Raw genomic sequence first — 13871 nt, 5'->3', positions numbered from 1 at the left:
GCAAAAAAACAACAATTCTGGGCTGGGCCTCCGGTTAATAGGTTAGTCCCAAAAATAATATAAATGTGGATAAAGCTCAATAATGTCCAAAACAGTAGATAATATAGCATGGAGCAATCAAAAATTATAGATACGTTGGAGACGTATCAAGCATCCCCAAGCTTAATTGCTGCTCGTCCTCGAGTAGGTAAATGATAAAAACAGAATTTTTGATGCGGAGTGCTACTTGGCATAATTTTAATGTAATTCTTCTTAATTGTGGTATGAATATTCAGATCCGAAAGATTCAAGACAAAAGTTCATATTGACATAGAAAATAATAATACTTCAAGCATACTAACAAAGCAATTATGTCTTCTCAAAATAACATCGCTAAAGAAAGTTATCCCTATAGAATCATATAGTCTAGCTATGCTTTGTCTTCACCACACAAAATATTTAAATCATGCACAACCCCGATGACAAGCCAAGCAATTGTTTCATACTTTTGACATTCTCAAAACTTTTTCAATCTTCACGCAATACATGAGCGTGAGCCATGGATATAGCACTATAGGTGGAATAGAGTGGTGGTTGTGGAGAAGACAAAAAGGGGAAGATAGTCTCACATCAACTAGGCGTATCAACGGGCTATGGAGATGCCCATCAATAGATATCAATGTGAGTGAGTAGGGATTGCCATGCAACGGATGCACTAGAGCTATAAGTATATGAAAGCTCAAAAGAACTAAGTGGGTGTGCATCCAACTTGCTTGCTCACGAAGACCTAGGGCAATTTTGAGGAAGCCCATCATTGGAATATACAAGCCAAGTTCTATAATGAAAAATTCCCACTAGTATATGAAAGTGATAACATGAGAGACTCTCTACTATGAAGATCATGGTGCTACTTAGAAGCACAAGTGTGGTAAAAGGATAGTAACATTGTTCCTTCTATCTTTTCCTCTCATTTTTTATTTGGGCCTTTTATCTTTTTTATGGCCTCTTTTCTTCTTTTTTTTCATCCGGAGTCTCATCCTGACTTGTGGGGGAATCATAGTCTCCATCATCCTTTCCTCACTTGGGACAATGCTCTAATAATGATGATCATCACACTTTTATTTTTCTTACAACTCGATACTTAGAACAAGTTATGACTCTATATGAATGCCTCCGGCGGTGTACCGGGATATGCAATGATGCATGAGTGACAAGTATGAAAGAATTATGAACGGTGGCTTTGCCACAAATACTATGTCAACTACATGATCATGCTAAGCAATATGACAATGATGGAGTGTGTCATAAACGGAATGGTGGAAAGTTGTATGGCAATATATCTCGGAATGGCTAAGGACATGCCATAATAGGTAGGTATGGTGGCTGTTTTGAGGAAGGTATATGGTGGGTGTATGATACTGGCGAAAGGTGCGCGGTATTAGAGAGGCTAGCAAAGGTGGAAGGGTGAGAGTGCGTATAATCGATGGACTCAACATTAGTCATAAAGAACTCATATACTTATTGCAAAAATCTACAAGTTATCAAAGCAAAGTATTACGCGCATGCTCCTAGGGGGATATATTGGTAGGAAAAGACCATCGGTCGTCCCCGACCGCCACTCATAAGGAAGACAATCAATAAATAAATCATGCTCCGACTTCATCACATAATGGTTCACCATACGTGCATGCTACGGGAATCACAAGCTTCAACACAAGTATTTCTAAAATTCACAACTACTCAACTAGCATGACTTTAATATCACCATCTCCATGTCTCAAAACAATTATCAAGTATCAAACTTATCATAGTATTCAACACACTCGTAAGAGAATTTTTATTATTAATCTTGCATACCAAGCATATTAGGATTTTAAGCAAATTACCGTGCTATTAAGACTCTCAAAATAATCTAAGTGAAGCATGATAGATCAATAGTTTATATAAAACAAATCCACCACCGTGCTCTAAAAGATATAAGTGAAGCACTAGAGAAAAATTATATAACTCAAAAGATATAAGCGAAGCGCATAGAGTATTCTAATAAATTCCAAATCATGTATGGATCTCTCAAAAGGTGTGTACAGCAAGGATGATTGTGGTAAACTAATAAGCAAAGACTCAAATCATACAAGACTCCAAGTAAAACACATATCATGTGGTAAATAAAAATATAGCTCCAAGTAAAGTTACCGATAGAAGTAGACGAAAGAGGGGATGCCTTCCGGGGCATCCCCAAGCTTTGGCTTTTAGGTGTCCTTAGATTATCTTGGGGGTGCCATGGGCATCCCCAAGCTTAGGCTCTTGCCACTCCTTGTTCCATAATCCATCAAATATTTACCCAAAACTTGAAAACTTCACAACACAAAACTTAAAGTAGAAAACTCGTGAGCTCCGTTAGCGAAAGAAAACAAAAGACCACTTCAAGGTACTGTAATGAACTCATTCTTTATTTATATTGGTGTTAAACCTACTGTATTCCAACTTCTCTATGGTTTATAAACTATTTTACTAGCCATAGATTCATCAAAATAAGCAAACAACACACGAAAAATAGAATCTGTCAAAAACAGAACAGTCTGCAGTAATCTGTATCTAGCGCAAGATCTGGAGCCCCAAAAATTATAAAATAAATTGCTGGACGTGAGGAATTTATCTATTAATCATCTGAAGAAAGAATTAACTAAATATTACTTTCCAAATAAAAATGGCAGCAGTTCTCGTGAGCGCTAAAGTTTCTGTTTTTTACAGCAAGATTAACAAGACTTTCCCCAAGTCTTCCCAACTGTTCCACTTGGCACAAACACTAATTAAACACAAAAAACACAACCTAAAAAGAGGCTATATAAATTATTTATTAATAAACAGGAGAAAAAAGCAAGGAATAAAAATAAAATAGGGTTGCCTCCCAACAAGCGCTATCGTTTAACGCCCCTAGCTAGGCATAACAAGCAAGGACAGATCTAGGTATTGCCATCTTTGGTAGGCAATCCATATGTGGCTCTAATAATAGATTCATAATTTAATTTAATTTTCTTTCTAGGAAAGTGTTCCATGCCTTTCCTTAACGGAAATTGGAATCTCATATTTCCTTCCTCGATATCAATAATTGCACCAATCGTTCTAAGGAAAGGTCTACCAACAATAATAGGACATGAAGGATTGCAATCTATGTCAAGAACAATAAAATATACGGGCACAAAATTCCTATTTGCAACAATAAGAACATCATGAATTCTTCCCATAGGTTTCTTAATAGTGGAATCCGCAAGGTGCAAGTTTAGAGAGCAATCATCAAAATCACGGAAACCTAACAAATCACACAAAGTTTTTGGAATCGTGGAAACACTAGCACCCAAATCACATAAAGCATAGCATTCATGATCTTTAATTTTAATTTTAATAGTTGGTTCCCACTAATCATAAAGTTTTCTAGGGATAGAGACTTCTAATTCAAGTTTTTTTGCATAAGATTGCATCAAGGCATCAACGATATGTTTAGTGAACACTTTATTTTGACTATAAGCATGAGGAAAATTTAGCACGGATTGCAACAAGGAAATACAATCAATCAAAGAGCAATTTTGGTAAATAAATTCCTTGAAATCCAAAATAGTGGGTTTAGCAACATCTAGGGTTTTAATTTCTTCAATCCCACTTTCATCAATTTTAGCGTCAAGATCGAAAAACTCCGAATTCTTGGAACGTCTTCTAGGTAAAGGTGGATCATATTCAGTCCCATCATTATCAAGATTCATATTGCAAAACAAATATTTAATAGGGGACACATCAATAACTTTTAGATCTTCATCTTTATTTTCATAGGAACTAGAGGAACACGCTCTTATAAAGGCATCTTTTTTAGCATGCATCCTAGCGGTTCTTTCTTTGCACTCATCAATGGAAATTCTCATGGCTTTGAGAGACTCATTGATATCATGCTTAGGTGGAATAGATCTAAGTTTCAATGAATCAACATCAAGAGAAATTCTATCAACGTTCCTAGCCAACTCATCAATCCTAAGCAATTTTTCTTCAACCAAAGCATTAAAATTCTTTTTCGAAGTAATAAATTCTTTAATATTAGATTCAAAATCATAGGGCATCTTATTATAATTTCCATAAGAATTGTTGTAGGAATTACCATAATTATTAGAGGGATTACTAGGATAAGGCCTAGGATTGAAATTTCCTCTATACGCATTGTTACCAAAATTGTTCCTACCAACAAAATTCATATCCATAGATTCATTATTATTATCAATCAAAGTAGACAAGGGCATATCATTAAGATTAGAAGAAACACTCTTATTAGCAAATAATTTCATAAGTTCATCCATCTTTCCACTCAAAACATTAATTTCTTCTATCGCATGCACCTTTTTATTAGTAGATCTTTCAGTATGCCATTGAGAATAATTAACCATAATATTATCTAGGAGTTTAGTAGCTTCTCCTAAGGTGATTTCCATAAAAGTGCCTCCCACGGCCGAATCTAAAAGATTTCTAGAAGCAAAATTCAATCCGGCATAAATTTTTTGTATAATCATCCACAACTTTAAACCATGAGTAGGGCAATTACGTATCATTAATTTCATTCTCTCCCAAGATTGTGCAACATGTTCATGATCAAGTTGCTTAAAATTCATAATATCGTTTCTAAGAGAGATGATCTTAGCGGGAGGAAAATACTTAGAGATAACAGCATCTTTGCATTTGTTCCATGAATCAATACTTATTTTTGGGTAAAGACGAAAACCAAGCTTTAGCACGATGTCTAAGCGAAAAAAATAGCTTCAATTTAACAATATCATTATCCACATCTTTCTTCTTTTGCATGTCACACAAATCAACGAAGCTATTAAGATGGGTAGCGGCATCTTCACTAGGAAGGCCGGAGAACGGATCTTTCATGACAAGATTCAGCAAAGCAGTATTAATTTCACAAGATTCAGCATCGGTAAGAGGAGCAATCAGAGTGCTAATAAAATCATTGTTGTTGGTATTGGTGAAGTCACACAATTTAGTATTATCTTGAGCCATCGCGACAAACAAGCAAACTAACACACAAGCAAACAAAAAAGCAAGCGGACAAAAAGAGGCAAATAGAGAGGGAGGATAGAGAGAGAGGGCGAATAAAACGGCAATGGTGAATTGGGGGGAGAGGAAAACGAGAGGCAAATGGCAAATAATGTAATGCGGGAGATAAGGGTATGTGATGGGTACTTGGTATGTTGACTTTTGCGTAGACCTCCCCGGCAATGGCGCCAGAAATCCTTCTTGCTACCTCTTTTAGCACTGCGTTGGTTTTCCCCGAAGAGGAAGGGATGATGCAGCAAAGTAGCATAAGTATTTCCCTTAGTTTTTGAGAACTAAGGTATCAATCCAGTAGGAGGCTACACGCAAGTCCCTCGTACCTGCACAAAACAAATAAATCCTCGCAACCAACGCAAATAGGGGTTGTCAATCCCTATAGGGCCACTTACGAGAGTGAGATCTGATAGATATGATATGATAATATTTTTGGTATTTTTATGATAAAGATGCAAAGTAAAATAAAAGCAAAGTAAATAACTAAGTAGTAGGAGATTGATATGATAAAGATAGACCCGGGGGCCATAGGTTTCACTAGTGGCTTCTCTCGAGAGCATAAGTATTCTACGGTGGGTGAACAAATTACTGTTGAGCAATTGACAGAATTGAGCATAGTTATGAGAATATCTTGGTATGATCATGTATATAGGCATCACATCGGAGACAAGTAGACCGACTCCTGCCTGCATCTACTACTATTACTCCACTCATCGACCGCTATCCAGCATGCATCTAGAGTATTAAGTTAAAACAGAGTAACACCTTAAGCAAGATGACATGATGTAGAGGGATAGACTCATGCAATATGAAGAAAACCACATCTTGTTATCCTCGATGGCAACAATACAATACGTGCCTTGCTACCCTTACTGTCACCGGGAAAGGACACCGCAAGATTGAACCCAAAGCTAAGCACTTCTCCCATTGCAAGAAATACCAATCTAGTAGGCCAAACCAAACTGATAATTTGAAGAGACTTGCAAAGATAACCAATCATACATAAAAGAATTCAGAGAAGATTCAAATATTATTCATAGATAGACTTGATCATAAACCCACAATTCATCGGTCTTAACAAACACACCACAAAAAGAAGATTATATCGAATAGATCTCCACAAGAGAGGGGGAGAACATTGTATTGAGATCCAAAATGAGAGAAGAAGCCATCTAGCTACTAACTATGGACCCGTAGGTCTGAAGTAAACTACTCACACTTCATCGGAGAGGCTATGGTGTTGATGTAGAAGCCCTCCGTGATTGATGCCCCTTCCGGCGGAGCTCCGGAACAGGCCCCAAGATGGGATCTCATGGATACAGAAAGTTACGGCGGTGGAATTAGGGTTTTGGCTCCGTATCTGATCGTTTGGGGCTACGTGGGTATATATAGGAGGAAGAAGTACGTCGGTGGAGCAACAGGGGGCCCATGAGGGTGGGGGCGCGCCTGGTAGGGTAGGGCGCGCCCCCTACCTCGTGGCCTCTTGTTACGTGCCTTGACATAGGGTCCAAGTCTCCTGAGTTGTATTCGGTGAGAAAATCACGTTCCCGAAGGTTTCATTCCGTTTGGACTCTGTTTGGTATTCCTTTTCTTCGAAACCCTAAAAGAGGTAAAAAACAGCAATTCTGGGCTGGGCCTCCGGTTAATAGGTTAGTCCCAAAAATAATATAAAAGTGGATAATAAAGCCGAATAATGTCCAAAACAGCAGATAATATAGCATGGAGCAATCAAAAATTATAGATACATTGGAGACGTATCACCGACCCGGTGGTTGTTGCTGCTGCAGCTGTGGAGTTCTGCCCGGGCTGCGTACCTGCCATGAAGACTCTGGCCCGATTCGGCGGCTCGGAGGGGTCCGGAATACTGCTTCCATCGGAACAGCCCCCGAGCATGCCATCCTGCAGCTGATACAAAGAGTCTGTCTCGCCCGTTGATGATGTAGCGTCAGAACAGACGGCCGTCTCACCGCCATTCACCGATCCTTCAGAATATTCACCGCTGTGGATGCAACCTACGAAGGCATGCTTCACGACAGATTGAACACGGGCGGACCGCTGAGCCGTTTCGACGAGGTTGGTGTGGACGTCCGGCTCAGGGCCCGACTCGCTGATCCGGCCGATGAAGACATGAATTCCGCCGAAGGGGACCCGGTACCCGTACTCAATTGAGCCGGCCTCGGGGCCCCAGCCTTTGTCGTCGATGTGGAGCTTGCCGCGACGACTCTTGGTCATCCGGCCCACAGCGTATCCCTTGAGCCCTTCGAAGTTGCCCTTCAAGAACTCAAATCCACCGTGCGCTGGCCCCACGGTGGGCGCCAACTGTCGTGGAATTGTCACGGCAGATGTCCTAGCAGAAGGACTTAGTCGTAGGGCCATCGCAACTAGGAAGCTTAAAGGGGTTAATCGGGACAAAGGACACGAGAGGTTTTATACTAGTTCGGCCCCTTACGATGAAGGTAAAAGCCTACGTCTAGTTATGTTGATATTGCTGGGGTTTCGATCACCAAGAGGCTAGTTCACCGGCATGGTTATCGATCTCTTGTTTCTTGCCCTAAGCCTCCACCGGGTCGTCCCCTTATATACACGGGTTGTCGCCTGGTAGCCTACAGAGTCCCGGACGGCTTATAAGTCGTGTCCGGCTGAGTGACTTCTTTTACATTCCTTTCCTTACAAGTCTTGCCTTACATACGGCGGTTTACAATATTGGGCCTTGAACCGCCTTTAGGCCTTTAGGCCTTCTATAAGATTTGATAAACTATCGTCTTAAATGTCTACTGGGCTTCCTTTGTGACCCGCCATTGGGGCTGACCCGGCCCCTCCTGGGCGGGTCATAACTGATAGCTATATCCCCAACACTTACCAAGATAGAGGCGGTGGAATAGTTTTTGTAGTCTGCAAAAGTACTCAATTAATGCTCTCGTTCTTCACAAAAAAATGTGTTTACCAATGCACTAGCGCATTGCATGCATGAACACTAGTAAATGACAAAGATTTTTACATGCACTAGCAAGATGCCTGTGCATTGCACGGAACATCATGATCTTGTGGGAGAAAATGATGAACAAGGGAAGGCCTTATCTGCAAATGTGGAGTGGAGTCCGGGTAAATTGTCATAGTTTCCTTCCTATCCATTAGATATAGATTGGACGACCTATATTGCAGGATGACAGGCACACCATCATCACCAACTCTGCTTTTTATAAGAGTAGAGAGTAGATTAGTTAATATTCTCTTTAGGCTACTCATAGTATGTAACGACCCGAACCTGACAAGATTCGATGTCTCTGTGCTCACTGTGCTAGTCCCTAGATCAATAGCTAGCACACACAGTACAAGATGTAATATCTAGAATAAACTACATGTCATAATATTACAATGTAGATCCAGAATTTAATATAACACATACCTACATAGCTCAAGGCTAGCTCGCAACAAAAACATAGCGGAAAAGCAAATAAAATCTCCATGAAGTCCATCAACACCACAGGCAAATGTCGAGTATATACATCGTAAACCTACATCGTACCACCCTCTCGTCATATAAAATCTGCAAAATGAAATGTTGCAGCTACGAAGGGTCAATACTTTGAATTTATTAGCAAGTCACACAGGAATTATATAACAGACCTACATCTACATGCAAGGTATATCAAGAGGATAATGTAGTGGTTGTTTTCTAGAAAGCTAAAATTTTCCCTGATAACTACATAATATAATAGTCAAATTTTAATTATGTCTTGCTACAATTAAATACATATGGTTGAATTGGGCACCCCAATTCCAACCTATCCCCATATTAAGTTTCCCACTCAATTTTTATTAAAGTATCATCTATCAAGATCATCCAACAACTGTAATGGCAGAGTGTCTCAAATTTGTCCATACCCAAGGACACGGCTAATCATGATTAGTTCATACACTCTGCAGAGGTCTGTACACTTTACCCACTGGATTCAACCCGAAGATTGAGACAAAGTATTTCAGAAGCAGTCGCCTAGTCTCTCATAGGAGGCCCATCCCAACTATCATAACTACATCTGCTGGCACATCCGGGTAAGGTCTCCACAACTGATCAACTAAGCCAGAGCCCACATTAGCCAGTGATTATACATGGAAGCTACTAGTCACTAAGTCTATCTGATCTTTTTGAGCCTGGACAGCACCCACTTACATTCACAAGGTATAAACCATGATGTTCTTGAAACCACCCAGCAATACCATTCGAGCGCACTTAGCCATGGTCCATGTCCTTAGAAAAGGAACAATAAACCATGATGCAACCCTGTCCATCCAGAGGTGAATTATGTATTATGTTTCTGCTCAAGTTATATTATATATAATCCTCACCTAATATCGATGAATACACGAACCAATCCCCGTCTACATAGTATAGCAAGAATACACTACCACGTTCTACAATAAGGCCATACTAACTGCATCTCAATAGCAATAACATGCTACCATAATATTCCTAACATGCATAATATAGTAATGTGATATATATAACTACATGCATATAGAAAAATAATAGGATGAAGGATGATCAAGGTGTAACTTGCCTGGTATATTAGATGAAGTTCGTCGCACTCACAATCCTGACAATTCTACTCATCACGCTCCGAGCAATCTATCGCAAATGAAAGAACTCAAATAAACAACCATGCCATATGGAAAAACCAAAAGAACAACAAAACAAATATGGCAAGGTTGAACAAGAATAATACATACAGGCTTAATGTTATTGTATGGGTCTCGATGATGTTATACGGTGACACGGTGAAGGAATGAACTCGAAAGAGTTAATGAATGATGAAATATTGTTATACAAGAGTATATATGAGATGGTATGGAACAGGGTCAACGGTATAAGGAGGAACACACATGGTGTTTAACAGATCACATATGACATATCAATTATTTGTAAAAGAATTGATGGAATACGAGCACTGCAATTCGAATTATAGCGAGATAAAGTTTGAATTGAATTTAAATTCAAACAGGTCAAAAGTATGTGAAATGCCGAGTATACAGAATATTACCAACAAGTATTTGATAAAAGTTTTCAGACGCAAAACAAATCAATTGGAAAGGATATATAGTTTACAAAATATGCCCTCTGGAATGAAGAATTCGAATTTGAATAAATTCAAATTTGAATAGTTAAAACATGTGAAATTTTGGTTCTATCGTATTCTCCTGGTCACTACGAGTACACAGGAAAAAGAATTGATGAATTTGGATATACGGACCAAGAGATATAGCTAATTGAAATTAGGTGAAAATCTGTAAAAAGACAAAAAGAAACTCTGTTTTTTTACTACTGCAGCGTCTACTGTAGCAGTCTACCACATGTCTCGCTTGGATTGGCCCAAGGGGTTTGCGCACGCGTGCTCACCGTGTACATGGGAGGACAGCGGCGGCCTCGGTCGTGGGCGGCGGCGCTCCTCCGGCGGTTCTCCGGCGAAGGCGAGGTGACGGCTGTCGAGGCGTACAACTGAGGTGAAGATGGTGTCATCAACGGCGATGGGAGCGTCCCCTGGTGGCAATGCAATAGCGTTGGAGCTCCAGCGTCGGCGGTGATGTTTGGGTCGAGGTATATGCGCTCGGTTTGGTGCCCTCCTGTGCGAGATAGAGGGTCAAGGCGGTAGAGGAGATCAATGCAAAGAGGATAACGGAGAAAAGAGGTTCAGGGACCCTCTTTGGCGACAGAAACGATGATGGCGGAGGTCAGCAGCGGCGGAACTCCGGCGAGATCGGGAGCTTGTAATCGAGGCAGAGCTGGAGCACTAGGTGTTGGAATCGGATGAGAGGAGCGAGAGGAGTCTCCTGTTGTACACGGATTTGGAGGGGGTTAGGGATCGCGTGATTCACGCGTGGTTTGGATCGGGCTCGTTGCAGTTTCGTGCACGGGTGGGAGTCCGGCTGAAGGTTGACGACGAAGGCGGGCCAGCGGTGTCAGTGACAGAAAGGAAAAGAGAGAAAAAAAGAAAAAGAAAACGGCTAGGGGCGCCGCCGTGCTGGGCTTCGGCCTGCTGGGCCCTCTGATGCTGCCCGTGGCGCTGCGCGCGAGGCAAGAGATAGGGATATGGGCTTCAGTTTGGGTTTAGGAATAGGTTTAGTTATTTCCTATTCTGTTTTATTGATAGAAATGGCTTTGGCTCGAAAAATGATCCAAAACCTTTTTTTCTACAAAATAACAGAACATCCTATAAAACAAATATAGTTACATACAACATAGTGTACATTTTTCCAGTCCAATATACTAATATAAAATACATATAATATTTTCATAAAATGTCCTATAAATTTTGAACTCCAGAGATAAATTCAAATAAAATTAGAAACATATCCAACTCTTTGTATTTTGAAGGAGTCATATTTCCTTCTCTCTTTTGATTTTATTTTAGAGTTGGCATTGTTTCAATATCAAAATCCAAATAAAAGAATATTCAATTGTCCTACCTTTTTTTAATTTGAGGAAGTCATGTATTCCCTCTCATTTGAATATTCTCAAAGTTCAAAAGAAGATCGAAAGGAATATTCAGGAAGTAATTTTATTCCCTCTCATTTGAATATTCGGTAAACCCAAAATAAGAATCAAATGAATAATTGGAAAGTCCTTTTATTCCCTCTCGTTTATTATCCATTTAAACTCCAAAAGTTTGAAATCCTAGTCAAAATTTACTAACAACAAGCAAGTTTTTAATTAATCCTATTTAAATTATTAACATTCCAAAATTTAGTATTTTGGGATGTTACATAGTAGAAAGTATCATGTACTAGTATCATGTGCATGATACTAGCGTATGATACGGGACTACCTTTATAGTGCCATGAATGACACAAAGTAGCATAGTATTTAACATGATACGGCATCTACCTATGTTACTCTAACCCCCCTCTTTTTTTTAATTCTTTGCCACATCAGCATGTTTGCTATTTCCATGTGCATGATACCAGCTAGTAAGATACCACATTACCACCACTATGGTCAGCCTTAATTATCACATGCAATAATTTAGTGCACCTTGAAATCGGAATGCCCGCTTGACTCTCCTTCTCCCTCCGGCAGTCACACCACTCCACCCTGTGTGGAAAAATTTGCATGCATGACTCTCCTCCCCCCGTGCTCGTCCAATCTGTTGTGATCAGCAATATTTCCACCCCTTCCTTCCCCCGTAATTTACTCCAAAAATATGCCCATGTAGCTGTTACGTTAATCACGCAACATGTCTTACGGGACGCTACTTCAGTTCCTTAACTGCAGGTGCATTGGGACACTGACAAGTGGGCCCAACAGGCATTGTCCCACATGTCAGTGATGCAACTGCACCTGCAGTTAAATCACTGAAGCTCAGTCCATATGATGAGGACATCAATACAATTGTTACACCCACAACCCCTACTGCTACATATATTGGACCAATTACTAGCGCTCGCGCACGCCAATTAAATTATCAGGTACTTTCGTTTCTTGGTAATGATTCTAAGTTCATGAGAATATGATGCTGCCTAAAGTGGATACATTTGTTTTGCTTACAAATGAAGGGCCTGTCATGGATAAGATGGATGAACATTGGAGCAAGACCAAGCATGAAGATGATGACATGTGCAAGGCGGACAAGAACAGAGTTACAAGTGATGGTTTTAAGACTTTGAAGCCACCATAAGGAGTGCATGAAGCCTTGGACGAAATATACAAGATGCCACTTCATAAATTTCGTCCAGAGGCTATTCTAGGTGCTGCATGCCCTTATTATTGGGCCAGGACCATGTAATTTCAAAATACTTTAGTATAGGCTATTTTAGAGTCTGTATGTGTGGGGAAACAAGAGTTAGGGTTGGTTTTGGACCCCTCCTTTAGGGGCCACGAAATCCCCCCTCTTCCTACATATATACAACCCTTAGGGCATCGTTTAGACTTTGGGTTTTGTTTAGATTAAAAGTTCGCCATAGCTGCAACTTCGCATACTTCATTTGTGTTCAACGACCAACCAAGACATCACAGAAACCCACCTTAATTAATAAAGCTTTCCTCTTATATTCGCAATATCCAGATTGCAATTTCAGTTTCTTGCTTGTTCTTCATTTGCTTGAAGGAAATAGACCTTCGTGGTCAGGTTGATCATGCTTCGGCATGGTCAACAACCCCTTGGAGTTGGTTTAGTGATTGCTAAGGCGCGACGTCCTCTCACGATCGTAGTGGGATCATCAATGTCGACTCCACCAAAAAGATAGCCACCATCTCATCAAAAGATCGGGCCCCTCGCCTCTATCAAGTGGTATCAGATTTCCAGGTTGCTCGGTGAGATTTTACAGTTTTTCATAGTTTAGATCAAGTCTATTCTTCATACCTACAGTCCACGAAAAGCCACAAAAAATTAGGGTTAGTTCAGTATGTCCGAACCAGTCTGAGCCTTTGCATGTTCTTTTCAGTATTTTGCTTTGTTGAATTTTCGGTTGCATCGTCGTGTCTAGTTGTTGGTCTTAGAGTCTAGTATTTTAGAGTGTCGAGTTTTGGTCATAAGTTGTCATGCCGCCGCCGCACCATCATCATCGCCCCTGCCATCTACCACCACCGCTTATCCGTCGCCGATCCGTATCCATATACCATCACCAATCCGTATCCATATACCACCACCAATCCGTATCCATATACCACCACCAATCCGTATCCATATACCACCACGGCTACCATATACCATCACCGCTGACATATACGACCACCGCTGCCATATCTTACCATCATATATCCACCACCAATCTGAGTTCTTTTCATATTAGGTTTGTTTTCGAGATCC

General features: G+C 40.3%; 1 long non-coding RNA gene across 2 annotated transcripts; it reads right to left on the bottom strand.

The window, feature by feature from the left end:
* Window positions 1–8416: 8416 nt before the first annotated feature.
* LOC125516261 (uncharacterized) lies at window positions 8417–11013 on the bottom strand. 2 transcript variants are annotated; one of them, XR_007287327.2, is made up of 4 exons: window positions 10765–11010; window positions 10466–10689; window positions 9630–9697; window positions 8417–8617 (listed from the first exon to the last, which is right to left on the bottom strand). It is a non-coding gene; the product is annotated as an uncharacterized LOC125516261 (long non-coding RNA). The 2 variants fall into 2 exon arrangements; XR_015608088.1 differs by having other exon boundaries at window positions 10466–11013.
* Window positions 11014–13871: the final 2858 nt, after the last annotated feature.

This window comes from Triticum urartu, chromosome 6A, assembly GCF_056163025.1.
Source record: "Triticum urartu cultivar PI428250 chromosome 6A, HENAU_Tu73, whole genome shotgun sequence".
Classification (NCBI taxonomy): Eukaryota; Viridiplantae; Streptophyta; class Magnoliopsida; order Poales; family Poaceae; genus Triticum; species Triticum urartu.
The sequence above is the reverse complement of the archived record's forward strand: the minus strand, read 5'-3'. Positions and strand labels throughout refer to the sequence as shown.